Source organism: Bos grunniens, chromosome 6 (genome assembly GCF_055505025.1).
Source record: "Bos grunniens cultivar Pamir isolate PY7600 chromosome 6, Bosgru_T2T1.0, whole genome shotgun sequence".
Lineage (NCBI taxonomy): Eukaryota > Metazoa > Chordata > Mammalia > Artiodactyla > Bovidae > Bos > Bos grunniens.
Genome location: NC_141170.1, coordinates 91498887 through 91512392, shown reverse-complemented (window position 1 = coordinate 91512392; position 13506 = coordinate 91498887). Strand labels below are relative to the sequence as shown.

General features: G+C 35.1%; 1 protein-coding gene and 1 long non-coding RNA gene across 8 annotated transcripts in view; one reads left to right on the top strand and one right to left on the bottom strand.

The window, feature by feature from the left end:
* The window catches only part of LOC147370991 (uncharacterized), a 148829-nt gene that overhangs the window by 2308 nt on the left and 133015 nt on the right, over positions 1-13506 (bottom strand). For 2 of the 3 annotated variants that reach the window (XR_015165680.1, XR_015165682.1), the window contains one exon: positions 7166-7298. This is a non-coding gene — a long non-coding RNA (uncharacterized LOC147370991). Of the gene's footprint in view, positions 1-137; positions 354-7165; positions 7299-13506 lie in introns of those variants that run through there. The other variant, XR_015165681.1, reaches the window with a different exon arrangement.
* The window catches only part of STPG2 (sperm tail PG-rich repeat containing 2), a 630294-nt gene that overhangs the window by 548424 nt on the left and 68364 nt on the right, over positions 1-13506 (top strand). The gene's annotated exons all lie outside the window — the stretch shown is intronic.

Below are 13506 nucleotides of genomic sequence, written 5' to 3'. Positions count from 1 at the left end.
CGCAGTTACTGTACACTTTTTTAGAAGTGAAGAAAAGTAATATGGCATAGTTCCAAAATTTTTTCATACATTAAAATTATGTTAAAATTCCTTAGTCCAATTTTGCAACATTTTAATTTTTAAACAACATTCTAACAAACTGCATTCTATCCAACTTCCTGTTTCAAATTGCTCCGTCAACTTATAATTTACTACTCTGGAGACAGTGGTTAACTTTTTATGGGGTGATTATTTTCCAGTTATTTCCTTCTTTGAATTCCCTTTTCTACGTTTCCCCTCTAAGCACCCACAAACACATGTAAGTGTCTTTCCTCGTTTACTTGATATGTGGTCTTTTTCATGAGACTGTCTTTCTGTGAAAATGAAATTTTATATCTGGTTAAAAATTCCAGAATGTAGTGTCCCAAATGCGTATACATTTCTGAATACATGACCCTAAATCTGAAAAGCCAGACGGGCAAATGACTTACTTTAATATCCATAACTACTTATAATAATGCAACCTTATAGATATACTAAGGCCATGATTTACAGTCGTGTAAATTCCTATAAGATTTTCATCTCTGAAAGTGTTCCATACCACAACAAAACAGATTTGTAGTTTACTTAATTATGACTGTATATCTTCAAAGCACTTATTAGTCATGCCTCACACTCACTTTAGGGAGATCGCATTCCACATAGTTTTGGTTTTGTCCAAAGGTCTCTGAATATTTTGTACTTAGCTTGATTTCACTGAGACCTTGGACTTAAATATACATACTTTTAAAAAGACAATGTTATAATGTTACTATTCATAACATTTTATAAACTTTTTGATAAGATATTCCAGTTAGTGACTATTTTCCTAAGCCCTGCTTCATCCTCAGCCATCATAGTTAAAGAGAATGCATTCAGTTCAGTTCAGTTCAGTCACTCAGTCATGTCCGACTCTTTGCGACCCCCTGAATCACAGCACGCCAGGCCTCCCTGTCCATCACCAACTCCCGGAGTTCACCCAGACTCACGTCCATCGAGTTGGTGATGCCATCCAGCCATCTCATCCTCTGTCGTCCCCTTCTCCTTCTGCCCCTAATCCCTCCCAGCATCAGTCTTTTCCAATGAGTCAACTCTTCACATGAGGTGGCCAAAGTACTGGAGTTTCAGCTTCAGCATCATTCCTTTCAAAGAAATCCCAGGGCTGATCTCCTTCAGAATGGACTGGTTGGATCTCCTTGCAGTCCAAGGGACTCTCAAGAGTCTTCTCCAACACCACAGTTCAAAAGCATCAATTCTTTGGCGCTCAGCCTTCTTCACAGTCCAACTCTCACATCCATACATGACCATAGGAAAAACCATAGCCTTCACTAGACGGACCTTTGTTGTCAAAGTAATGTCTCTGCTTTTGAATATGCTATCTAGGTTGGTCATAACTTTCCTTCCAAGGAGTAAGCGCTTTTAATTTCATGGCTGCAGTCACCATCTGCAGTGATTTTGGAGCCCAAGAAAATAAAGTCTGACACTGTTTCCACTGTTTCCCCATCTATTTCCCATGAAATGATGGGACCGGATGCCATGATCTTTGTTTTCTGAATGTTGAGCTTTAAGCCAACTTTTTCACTCTCCACTTTCACTTTCATCAAGAGGCTTTTTAGTTCCTCTTCACTTTCTGCCATAAGGGTGGTGTCATCTGCATTAAGAATGTATAAAAATAAACAGCACACATCTCTCTTAAATGAGATTTTGCAGGGTAATGATAGATTCAGGAGAGAGAAACTACAAGTAAAGGAATTCAGGCTTGACTGTGTATATCACTTTTGGCAGTAATAAAAAAGATGAAAGTACAAAATATAATTGAAGGCTGGGAAAAAACTTTGAGCCAACTACCATGAAGAAGTGGAACTTTAAATTGTATTCAAATATCTACAAATAGTATCTTCACGTATTTAAGCCTCTATTCTTGAAGCAAAGAAATTATAAGGATAAATATGAGTGACTCAGTTTTGTGTACCATTAAATAAAACTAAGTCACATACTGTATGAAAAATATTTTTATTGTAAATAAACTATGCAGCTCACTTTTTTTGTGCTCTGTAAGAAAGGATCAGGAAGAATTTCTTTAACTCATTTTTTATAGACACTTTGGGAATCCACTCTCAGAGAAAAAAGAAAATCTTTCCTTGGGTTTGAGGCTAGCTTTCATCTGTCTCCATGGCTGTCATACTTACATCAATCTCCTCTGTCCCATTTCTTCAGAATACTCCCTAATTCAATTATCCTCTTCTTCCTATTTCTTTAACTTCTCCAGCTGCTGACATTCCCTTCAGCATCCAGTATATTTATGATTCCAAGAATAGTTGGACCAAAATCAAGATGTCCTTCCTTGACGCATTAACTATTCTCAGTCTCCCTTTCTTTGTGTTCAGGCTCTAAAGCAGAGTCCAACTATATTGTCTCTATCTGTTTACCTTCTATGATGCCTCCGCCTATTGTACTCTATCTTCTACCACCCAGTGGCAGCTGTTAAGAGCACCTGTGAACTCTTAAATACAGAATCAAAAGAACAGGTTTTGAAGTATTGTTTCTTACTTTGTAATTTTTGTCTGATTTGATTTTGATTTTTTTCATTATGGGCCACTGTGACCACTTCCTCTGTATTTGTACTTGTCTGTCTTGACTTAGCTTTGTGACACAGACTGGGCAGGCATGACAGCATAGTGTTTGATTTCATGAAACTTGTCAGAAATATCTGGATTTATTATCCCTATTGTACTATTTAATATGTGGGTTACTTTGGGAACATTACCTAATCTCTCTAAACTCAGTTTTCTTTTCTTTGAAGTAGATAGTAATCATATTTAACCCATAATGTTCTAAGGATCAATTTTTTTTAATTATTAAAGAGTCTATTATCACATTTGATACATGCTGAGCCCTCAATAGGTGATAGCTGTTATTCATATTTTTAAACCATGAGGACACTCCTTTCTCTCCCTTTCCTCTTTATATCCACTCCTCTATCCTTCCCCTTTTTTCTTTATCTTCTCTTCCTTTTCCTTGTCCCCTGCCTCCCCTCTTCCTACTTTCTTCCTCCCCGCTTCTCAATCTCTTTCTTTAGTCCTTTCAGATGCTCCAATCACTAGCGTGGCTACTGCTACCAGTAAATCCCAATCTGTTTATCCCAGGTCACATTTTTCTCAGGTGCTTCAACTACATATTGAATTTCACACTAAACATTTCCAGCTGGGGATTTCAAGAACAGCATGTTCCATGCTAAAGTGACCCCATCTCACCATTCACTCTCCGTATGCTCCATTACCTACAGTTCTGTTCCTTGTTATTAACGCCAGTCACTTAGTCCTGGAAGTTCTTTAGTTTCACTATCTCTTAAATCTGTATCATCTTTTTCCTGCCCGTTCTTCCTTTTCTAGCTCATGGTCTTATTATTGTTCACCTAGATTACTATAGTGGCCTGCTATACAAGCTCACTACCTTTGGTCTTGCACATTTCTCATCCAGTATTCAAACTATGCCAGTTTGAAACGTTCAAAGTACAGATCTGATTGTCATATAATTGTTAAAGTTTTAATTGTTCCTTGTACAATCTCAGGTTTAAAACAACTTCTTAACAAGGTATGCATATGAATGGTTTAACTGCTTTGTTTTCTGTATATTTTGTTTTGACCATTACTGTCTTACGTATGGCAAATGATATTCTAATGATAGATACATCTTGGCAAATGTTCTAGGTGCAGTTGAAAAATAATTTCTCTTCTGAAGATACTGTGCATAATTTTTTATATATGTCAGTTATATCAATTTGGTTAAATATGTATTTCAAATTTTCAATTGTGTTACTATTTTTTTGTCTGTTTATTGTACTAGTTATTGAGAGGTGCATTAAAATCTCCCACTATGATTGTAGATATATATATTTCTTATTCCCCTGGTAAAATTTTGTTTATATACTTTACATCTCATTATCATTAAACAGAAAATGAAATTAAAAGACGCTTACTCCTTGGAAGGAAAGTTATGACCAACCTAGATAGCATATTCAAAACCAGAGACATTACTTTGCCAACAAAGGTCTGGCTAGTCAAGGCTATGGTTTTTCCTGTGGTCATGTATGGATGTGAGAGTTGGACCGTGAAGAAGGCTGAGTGCCGAAGAATTGATGCTTTTGAACTGTGGTGTTGGAGAAGACTCTTGAGAGTCCCTTGGACTGCAAGGAGATCCAACCAGTCCATTCTGAAGGACATCAGCCCCGGGATTTCTTTGAAAGGAATGATGCTAAAGCTGAAACTCCAGTACTTTGGCCACCTCATGCGAAGAGTTGACTCATTGGAAAAGACTCTGATGCTGGGAGGGATTAGGGGCAGGAGGAGAAGGGACGACAGAGGATGAGATGGCTGGATGGCATCACTGACTCGATGGACGTGAGTCTGAGTGAACTCTGGGAGTTGGTGATGGACAGGGAGGCCTGGTGTGCTGTGATTCATGGGGTCGAAAAGAGTCGGACACGACTGAGCAACTGAACTGAACTGAACTGAAGGACTATTTTCTTATTGGAGTTATTTTATCATTATGAATTATTCCTTTTTTATCTCGTGATTATTTTTATCTTCAAATCATCTTAAATATTAATATATCCACACTTCTTTAATTTTGTGGCATTTTTTTTTCATTTTTACTTGCATTTTTCTGTGTGCTCATATTTTAAACATGTTTCTTGTAAACAGCAAGTGGTTTATCTTAGTTTCCATCTCTTTTAATGTATTTTTAGTACTTTTAGGTTTGATGCAGTAGGTAATATATTTGCTAATATATACTAATGTCATCTTGCTATATATTTTCTATTTCTTCCATGTACTTTTTGCTGTTATTTCTCTCTTCCCTCTTTCTTATAAAGAACTTTAATTATATTTATATTCATTGTATTTAATTATATTTTCTAATTAATTTACTTATTATTGTTTTTTCTTGTGTTCATTTTTAGTGCTTTTGCTGTAGATTTTAATATACAACTTTGATTTATTAGAGTCTTCCTAAGTTAGTGTTATTAGCACTTCCTAAAAACACTGGCATCTGGTCCCATCACTTCATGGGAAATTGATGGGGAAACAGTGGAAACAGTGTCAGACTTTATTTTGGGGGGCTCCAAAATCACTGCAGATGGTGACTGCAGCCATGAAATTAAAAGACGCTTACTCCTTGGAAGGAAAGTTACAACCAACCTAGATAGCATATTCAAAGCAGAGCCATTACTTTGCCAACAAAGGCCCGTCTAGTCAAGGCTATGGTTTTTCCAGTGGTCATGTATGGATGTGAGAGTTGGACTGTGAAAAAGGCTGAGTGCCGAAGAATTGTTGCTTTTGAACTGTGGTGTTGGAGAAGACTCTTGAGAGTCCCTTGGACTGCAAGGAGATCCAGCCAGTCCATCCTAAAGGCGATCAGTCCTGGGTATTCATTGGAAGGACTGATGGTGAAGCTGAAACTCCAATACTTTGGCCACCTCATGCCAAGAGTTGACTCATTGGAAAAGTCTCTGATGCTGGGAGGGATTGGGGGCAGGAGGAGAAAGGGACGACAGAGGATGATATGGCTGGATGGCATCACCAACTCGATGCATATGAGTTTGGGTGAACTCCGGGAGTTGGTGATGGACAGGGAGGCCTGGCGCCTCACTTTAGGTTCATTTAGCCCCTTCGTACCTTTCGTACTATTGCTCAGACATTTTGCTTTCTGTGATGTACATCCACAAGACAGAAATAATATTGTTGTTCTAAAAAGTCAATCTTTTTTCTATATATCAACAAAATCACCTTTTCTAGTGGTTGCTCTTCATTCATCCCTTCATTCCTTCAGTTTCATCTTTCCATTGAGGTCATGTGTTTCTTTCAGCCTGAGAAACTTGCTGTGTATTTTTTTTATATTGTAACCAATTATTTCAGCTGGTGACTAATTCTCTTATCGTTTCCTTGTCTGAAAATACTTTGATTCCAACCCTTATCTTTAAAGGATATTTCACTGGGTTAAAGTCTAGTTTGGAATTTTTTTTTAAATCTTTCAGAATTTAGCACATTTTCTACTGACTTATATACTTCTGTTGATAAGTTGGTTATCAGTTTTATGTTACTACTTTTATAATTTAATCTTTGTATTTCATCAGCTTACCCTTGATGTGGTTAGTTATGGTCTCCATATTGTTTACTCTGCTTGTGATGCAATGATCTTAAATATATGGGTTGATAATGTGGATCAGTTTTAGAAAATTCTTGGTCATTATCTAATAAAAAATTGATTTTGCTACAATTTCCCTGTCATTTCTTGTGGGTAGTCTAGTTCAAGTATGTTAGACCTTTGCTATTTCCTTATGTGTGTTGTACTCTACTTTGTTCTTGCCATGCTTTTTTCTTTCTGTGTTACAGTTTACAAATTTTTTATTGACCTGTTTTTTAGTTTACTATAGAAAGTTTCTATTAACCTCATTCAGTGAGCTTTAAATTTCAGATATTGTGCTTGTACAGTTTTTAAATGCCTACTTGATGCTTACTTTATAGCAATTTTTAATCTTTTCATGAAATTTTTCAGTCTTTTCCTTAATTATGAATAACACTGATATTTTAGTATTCATCTTGAATAACTCAGTATCTGAATCATTATTCATCTATCTTGCTCGTATACTTGTTTACTTTTTTCCCTGACTGTTGATCACGATTTCCTGCTCCTTTGCATGACAGTAATTTTTTTACTGTATATCAGACCTTGTATATAAGATTAGTTTTAGCTCTATAATTTATTTGCCAACAGGATAGGTTTACCTGTGAGACTAATCACTTCAATCCTGTCCAGGACTGAGCAGGATCAAGTTTAGGTTGCAATTTGAGTTAACTCTCAGTTTATCTTTGGTTCATCCCTGTTCCTTGAACATGACCCTGATAAACTTTTCACTGAAAGCCTGGTAGATTTTTGTCTCCTTAGCTATGAAAGACTACAGGAGATTTAGCTTTGGTGTTTTGCCCCAGAAAGCTTCATGATATATCAGATGTGCATGTGTGATGGGACTGTGGCTTCTTAGTATTTGCCTCACAAACACAGTAAGATGGAAAAGACTGCACTGTTTCCTTCAGGCCCAGCACCATCCTTGTCCATTTACACCTGATGTGGAAAACCAGCCACTTACCCTGTGACTTGTCTAGTTTCTGAACAGGTACACTGGATCCACATGCCCACTGATTATTCTGCTGGTTTCTTCTTATTCCAGTAAAGTCACTTTGTATGATCCTACTCTGATCTGCAGATCATACCCAAATGCCCTAGAGAAGAAAACAGATGGTGATTGCCTGTTGAGAAAAGACTCACCACTTTGGTATTTTAGTTTGTCTCTTCTTTATTGTTTCCTCAATACTCTGATATATTTTAAAAATGTTTCTTTTTCAAGTTATCTGTTTTACTCATTTTACTAGTTGTTGTAGTGTGAACGTTGGCAACTGATTAGATGCTGTGAAGAAATGGAGGCTCCGCACTCTTATCTGGGCTTCCCTGGTGGCTCAGCTGGTAAAGAATCAGCCTGCAATTCAGGAGACCCCAGTTGGATCGCTGGGTCAGGAACATCCCTTGTAGAAGAGATAGGCTACCCACTCCGATATTCTTGGGCTTCCCTGGTGGCTCAGACGATAAAGAATCTGAAGCTGTCTGTTCTTTCCTAGGGTTCTCATAACATCCTGATACTGTCTGCTTATCTTTGTCATAATGCTTCTCTCATTTGATAACAATGATCCCCTCTGTGTCTATATGTGTGTGCAGGGGATAGGGGATACTGGTTGTGTTTCTCTGTCTCTGCGCCTAGACTGTAGGGTTTCTAGAGTCAATGTCCCCAGCATGTGCCTATGAATGATGGAAGGTGAATACATGTGGAACAAATCAATGATTGGCAATTATACTCATTCTAGGACACAGGTTATTAGATGTTTGGAATTAGTTGTCATCTGAAATATTTAAAATAGCTTGATGTAAATAGTTCCAGTATCCATAACTATCTCCCATCTGATATGTAATCTTGTGCCAAAGATGTAATTTTGGCCCTGACAATAGTTTATCATTTTACCCTGGTAAACATAGAACTTCCAATTTGTATCTTTCATAGAGTTCAGTGAAGTGCTCTGCTCTGAGTAGACAATGTTTATAGGTAAAACTCTTGCTAAAGTTGCAGTGTTCTTAAATTTTGAAGACTTAATTCTGATAATCATCTGTATAACATTTTTACCTGGAGAACACTATCACAATGTTATTTGTAATTCTGTAGCACAAACTCCTGCCCTTTTCCATCTCCTTACCATGTGACAGAAGTGTGGAAAACCACAGCAAAGTTTTATATATTTTTGTCCTTATGTAATGCTAAAAGTGCATATTTTTCTTGATTTAAAATCACAAACTATGAGTAACTTTCTAATGTTAACACCTACATAAGGGTTAGTTTTCAGGGTTTTTTTTTAATATTGTAATTACACAAATTCTAATTAAGTATTCTTGATCACACATTTCTTTCTCATTAGGAAATTCTATGATTCCCTGAACAATGTGCTAATGAAGCTTCACTGTTCTTTATGGTTTATTTTAAAGCAAGACACTCTTACAATTTCTTGTAAGATTTGTCTGAACCTAATTAAAATCTAGTGCATCATTTCTAATTTTACAGATTGAATGTCTAAAGTTCATAAGGAGGAGTAAAGTTTCATCTTAAAATTTCAAATGGAAACTTTTTCAGTATTATGTAACCCTACATCTGAGCCTTCTTAAAATTTTGTCATGAGTTGAAATTAATTGGTGAATATTTTCTTAGCTTTATATCCCTAATGTAGTCAAATTGTAACTACCAATCTTTTTCTACTAAAACCTTTTTGTTAATTTAACAAAATTCCTCACTAGTTATTTAAGAAAGGAAACAAATCATAAGGGATTAATGAGTGATAATGTGATATTAAAAATATCTAAGAAGTCAGATTTGAAGCACTTTCTATAAAGCTTCTTACATTATTTTTATTCCAAATATTATCTTCTTTTGAATTAAGTGATTTGTTAATAGCCTATAAAACACAGTTTCAAATTTTTGAATATATAGAATAGACATGCTTGTTAAAAAACACTAGTTAATGAAATGGAAAACAGCAAACTATTTTGAGTAGCTCAGTAATACTGAGTTGATGCTTTCTTGATATATTGATTTTCTTTATCATTCAGTTAAAAATGTTACCTAATTTGCACTCTGACTTTTTTGACCCAGGAATTATTCAAAAATATGTTGCCTATATTTATGGTTTCTGCTTCTCTGGATTATAGGTGGTAGGGTAGGGGAAGCAGCTGGTTAAATGTGCTTTTAGTAGATAGTTATTCAAAGAAATATATCAATATTTAAGAGGAAAACATCAAGTTGTTTAGTTATAATTTCATATGCATGAATTGTAATTGGTCCAAAAACACTAGTATTTAACCTCATATTTTAACTTGTTTACTATCAAATATGTAATTGGTTCAGCTAATCTAAAGGAAGAGTTGGATTAACTAGGGAAGCCAAGATGGGTAATTCCCAGGAGATTCTAAAACATGGCACTACCCTAGTAAATCTACCATCTCCCAAAGCCCGAGTCAGCTATTCTATTTCATAAATTGTTATCTAGTACACCAAAGACATGTAAAATTCATGGGAAAACTTACGTTAACCAAGCTCAGGAGACAGACATATAAAACCCAAATATCAATTTACAATAAGAACTGTAATGTCTAAAGGTACTACTAAATAAGGAAAACTACCTTGCAAAGCCTAATTATAATCAAGGCACCAGTCTATAAATTCATGGCAAGAAATACAACTATCCAGGGAACTGGACACTTGAGTCTTGCAGTAAGCACATTTTCTCTCTAGGTGCCATGAGAGAAACTATTATAATTGAAAGGTAGTTTGGTGAATATCTAATCAGAACAAGGTAAATTAGCTATGTGATTTGAAGTTTGATACTCAAGTTAATATGCTTCTCAAGGACCATGAGAGTGTCTTATTCATTTTTTTTTTTTTTGTATCCTGATTGTGTGGAACACGCTAGAGATTTTTTTTTAAGTGTGTTGAATGAACAATCTGTACAGAACATATGTGTTCCAGATGCTAGGAAATATTTCATTTGCTGCACTAAACATATTGTCTTTAACAAGTATATAATTGCTAACAATGATAGGAGAAAATACCTGTAAAACTAGTAGCTAGTCAATTTTATATAAAAATCTCTTCAAAATGAGCATGACAACCTAAGGTAGGATTTGCTCATTACACAACTCCAGGGTCACCATCTAGTTAAAATGCCACGTGGAGGTGCACAATAGTACTGATCTCTGGTTAGCTGATTTTTACATTTTAAGATGAGCGATAAGCAAAATATTATTCAAAATATGTGCAGTTATTATAGACAAGCTGCTGCAGTTCCATATTCACAACAGATAACGCATCATTAGAACACTACTGCGCGCAGTTTCAAAGCACAGTGCTCCAAACAGTGCCACCAAGAACTTAGGGCTTTTGCCTCATCCAGCACGTAACCAGTTCAATCTGCCTTCTCACCCTAACCCCTCTGTACTTGAGTCACTCTTTGCTTTTGTTGTTGTTTCCCTTTTTTTTTTTCAACAATTATTCTTTCAATAACTTATCCCCAGAAATCGTATGTCAAGGACTATCAACTTCTATTTTCAACTTCTGGGTTAGATAAGTATCTTGATTACATATTTGCTGTTGCTAGTCATTGTAGGGGCGACAGTAAGCAAAGCTCACCTGAGGGTAATCATTGTGAAAACGGGAGCAATGCTGTTTAGGGAGAGGGGTCCTTTGCATGCCTTGAGATCATCCTGAGTAAATGCTTTGGGCTTTGCTTGGATTGGTACTTACGTGCTGTCTTGTTTTGTTAGCAGCAGTAGACTACATGTCCAACTCAGGTTATCTAAATGAAGACATACCTCTGGAGTATGTCACCATTTGTGACTGTCCTTTTGCGTGTGGGCTTCAGACTTCCATTTTTTAGCTGTGCTACTTTGGGCAAGACTAATTCCTATGAATGTTGGCATTGCTTTAACATGTTGACAACAATAACTTTCAGAATTGTAAAAAGCAAAAACATATAACAATAGATATTAAATCACTCCCAGGACGTAATAGTTTTTTCTGTTGGCATTCAACCGTTATTTGAAAGTAAAAGGTTTCTCTTTAAAAACTCAAGCACATTTTTTTCTGTTTATTTTGTTTACATTTTAACAATCCCTTAGGAAATTCCATGTAAGCACTTTCATTACTAATCTGCTGCATTGTACGTGATTTGGATTATTTTCCTCTCCAATGACCAGTGTAGGTTGATAAAAGAGAACATTCAGATTTTAAGATCCTGGAGAATAAAAAATTTAATATCTTTTTCTATTTAATGTAATAATTTGTTATGTGTAACATAGCTTAAAATTTTAAAAGATAATTATTTTTTCTCACATTATTTTCCATGGGTACTTTTTCAGGTTTTCTCATTTTTCAATAATGTTCTTTTTTTACCCCACCACAAGATTTTTTAAGCTTATTTAAATGGAGAAGTATAATTTTGAACCAAAACCAGAATCTGTTGAATGTAAAATATAGACCAGTTTTACCTACATGCAATAATCTTAAAGGAGTTAATATTCTTTTCCTATATAATTCAAATCTAGGATACATTTAATGGAAATTATCATAAAATAGGAAGAAAAAAGTACACAAGCATGTTCTCAGATAAGTTTGTATAACTGTACATATTTTGAAAATATTTAAATACCCAACAAATTCAGAACAATTGTATACACTATTTCCATTTAGTGTATTAGTTTATTCAAATGTTGCTTATAGGGAGAAATTTGTGTTGCAATATAAAGTATGAAAAACACAATTATAAGCTGCATTTTAATTTTTAAAACCATACATACTAAAAACTTATAAATACACAAGAATATTAGTGGCAGTTATGACTAAATGATACATTTTTGAAATATATTTTCTTTTTCCCTGCTGTTCTGTTTTCAAATGAATATTTTTTAAGATATTGAAAACCATGTCTTATCTTTGGAAACATCTAAATTATTAAAAATATATTATCTATAAGTTCTGTTCATAGCATTTGACAATTTCTGTAAATACTTCTACCATGACAATTTTAAAAAATTAGTGGGTAAAAATTCTGAAACTTTAGACACTGTTCTGTGGTCTATGTCACTCTAGCATTTTAGAAATCTTATCATCCTGAAAACTAGGTACATAAAAGGAAAGAATAAAGTATTTACAAAGGCTTCCCTGGTGGCTCATAGGGTAAAGCGTCTCCCTGCAATGCAGGAAACCTGGGTTCGATTCCTGGGTTGGAAAGATCCCCTGGAGAAGGAAATAGCAACCCACTCCAGTATTCTTGCCTGGAAAGTCCCATGGATGGAGAAGCCTGGTAGGCTACAGTCCATGGGGTCGCAAAGAGTCGGACACGACTGAGTGACTTCACTTCACTTCACAATTGAATTATATCCTTGGTAACCAAATAATATAAAGAAATATCTCCTTATAAATAATTATTTCAGCTACAAATGAACACAAAATAATAAAAATTAACTATAACAACTTTCCTATTTTCAGTGAACTCAAAATAGATTTTTGAACATCAATAGGAGAGAGTGAGTGAGGGAGAGAAATAGTCAACACAAAAGCAAAATAGACATGATCTCTGCTGCTGACCGTGCAATTGAGGAGAACACAGCAATTTTTTTTTTTAATGTTTTTAACTACATGTTTCAACTTATTCTGCATGTAATGACTGCCTGCTCTGCTTTTTTCCATTCCTCTCATTTTAATTATTTTGATGCTAATACTGTTTTTCTTGGTCAGGGTTTATAATATATATTCCCCTACAACCCTAATTTTTCTAACAGGTATGTACTAGAGCACTAAGTGAATTCAACATTTGGTGTCATCCTTAAATAATCATAGCTATATCATTAAATTTTAATTCTTGACTTTTGACTCATCTTTTGGCTGTGTGGATTTCAACACTGAATAGTTAATTTTTGAGCATCCATGAACTCATATATGTTATCTCATATATTAGAGTGTTTGGCATTTGCGTTTATACCCAAAAAGCAACTCATTGGGGAATAATAATATTCACTCATACATTTTTTTCCCCATCAGAAATTTTAATTTGAAAACAACATTTGACCGAATTCTGGTATTGAGTGTTGTGGTGATGAAATTTGAGACTAGCTTAAATTTATTTCTCCTTGAAGTTGACTTGAATTTTCTGCCTGTTTGCCTGAGGAACTCTTTATCATGGACACAGAATAAGTTTAACCAGAGTTAGTGTCATTTCTGAATGTTAAAGTCCTTTCTGGTATATAGTGTAACATCTTTAGATTCAGTTCTTCATTTATTCCGAGAAATGTTACTACATGTCTTCAGTTTTTAAAATTCAACTTACCAGATTTCTATTG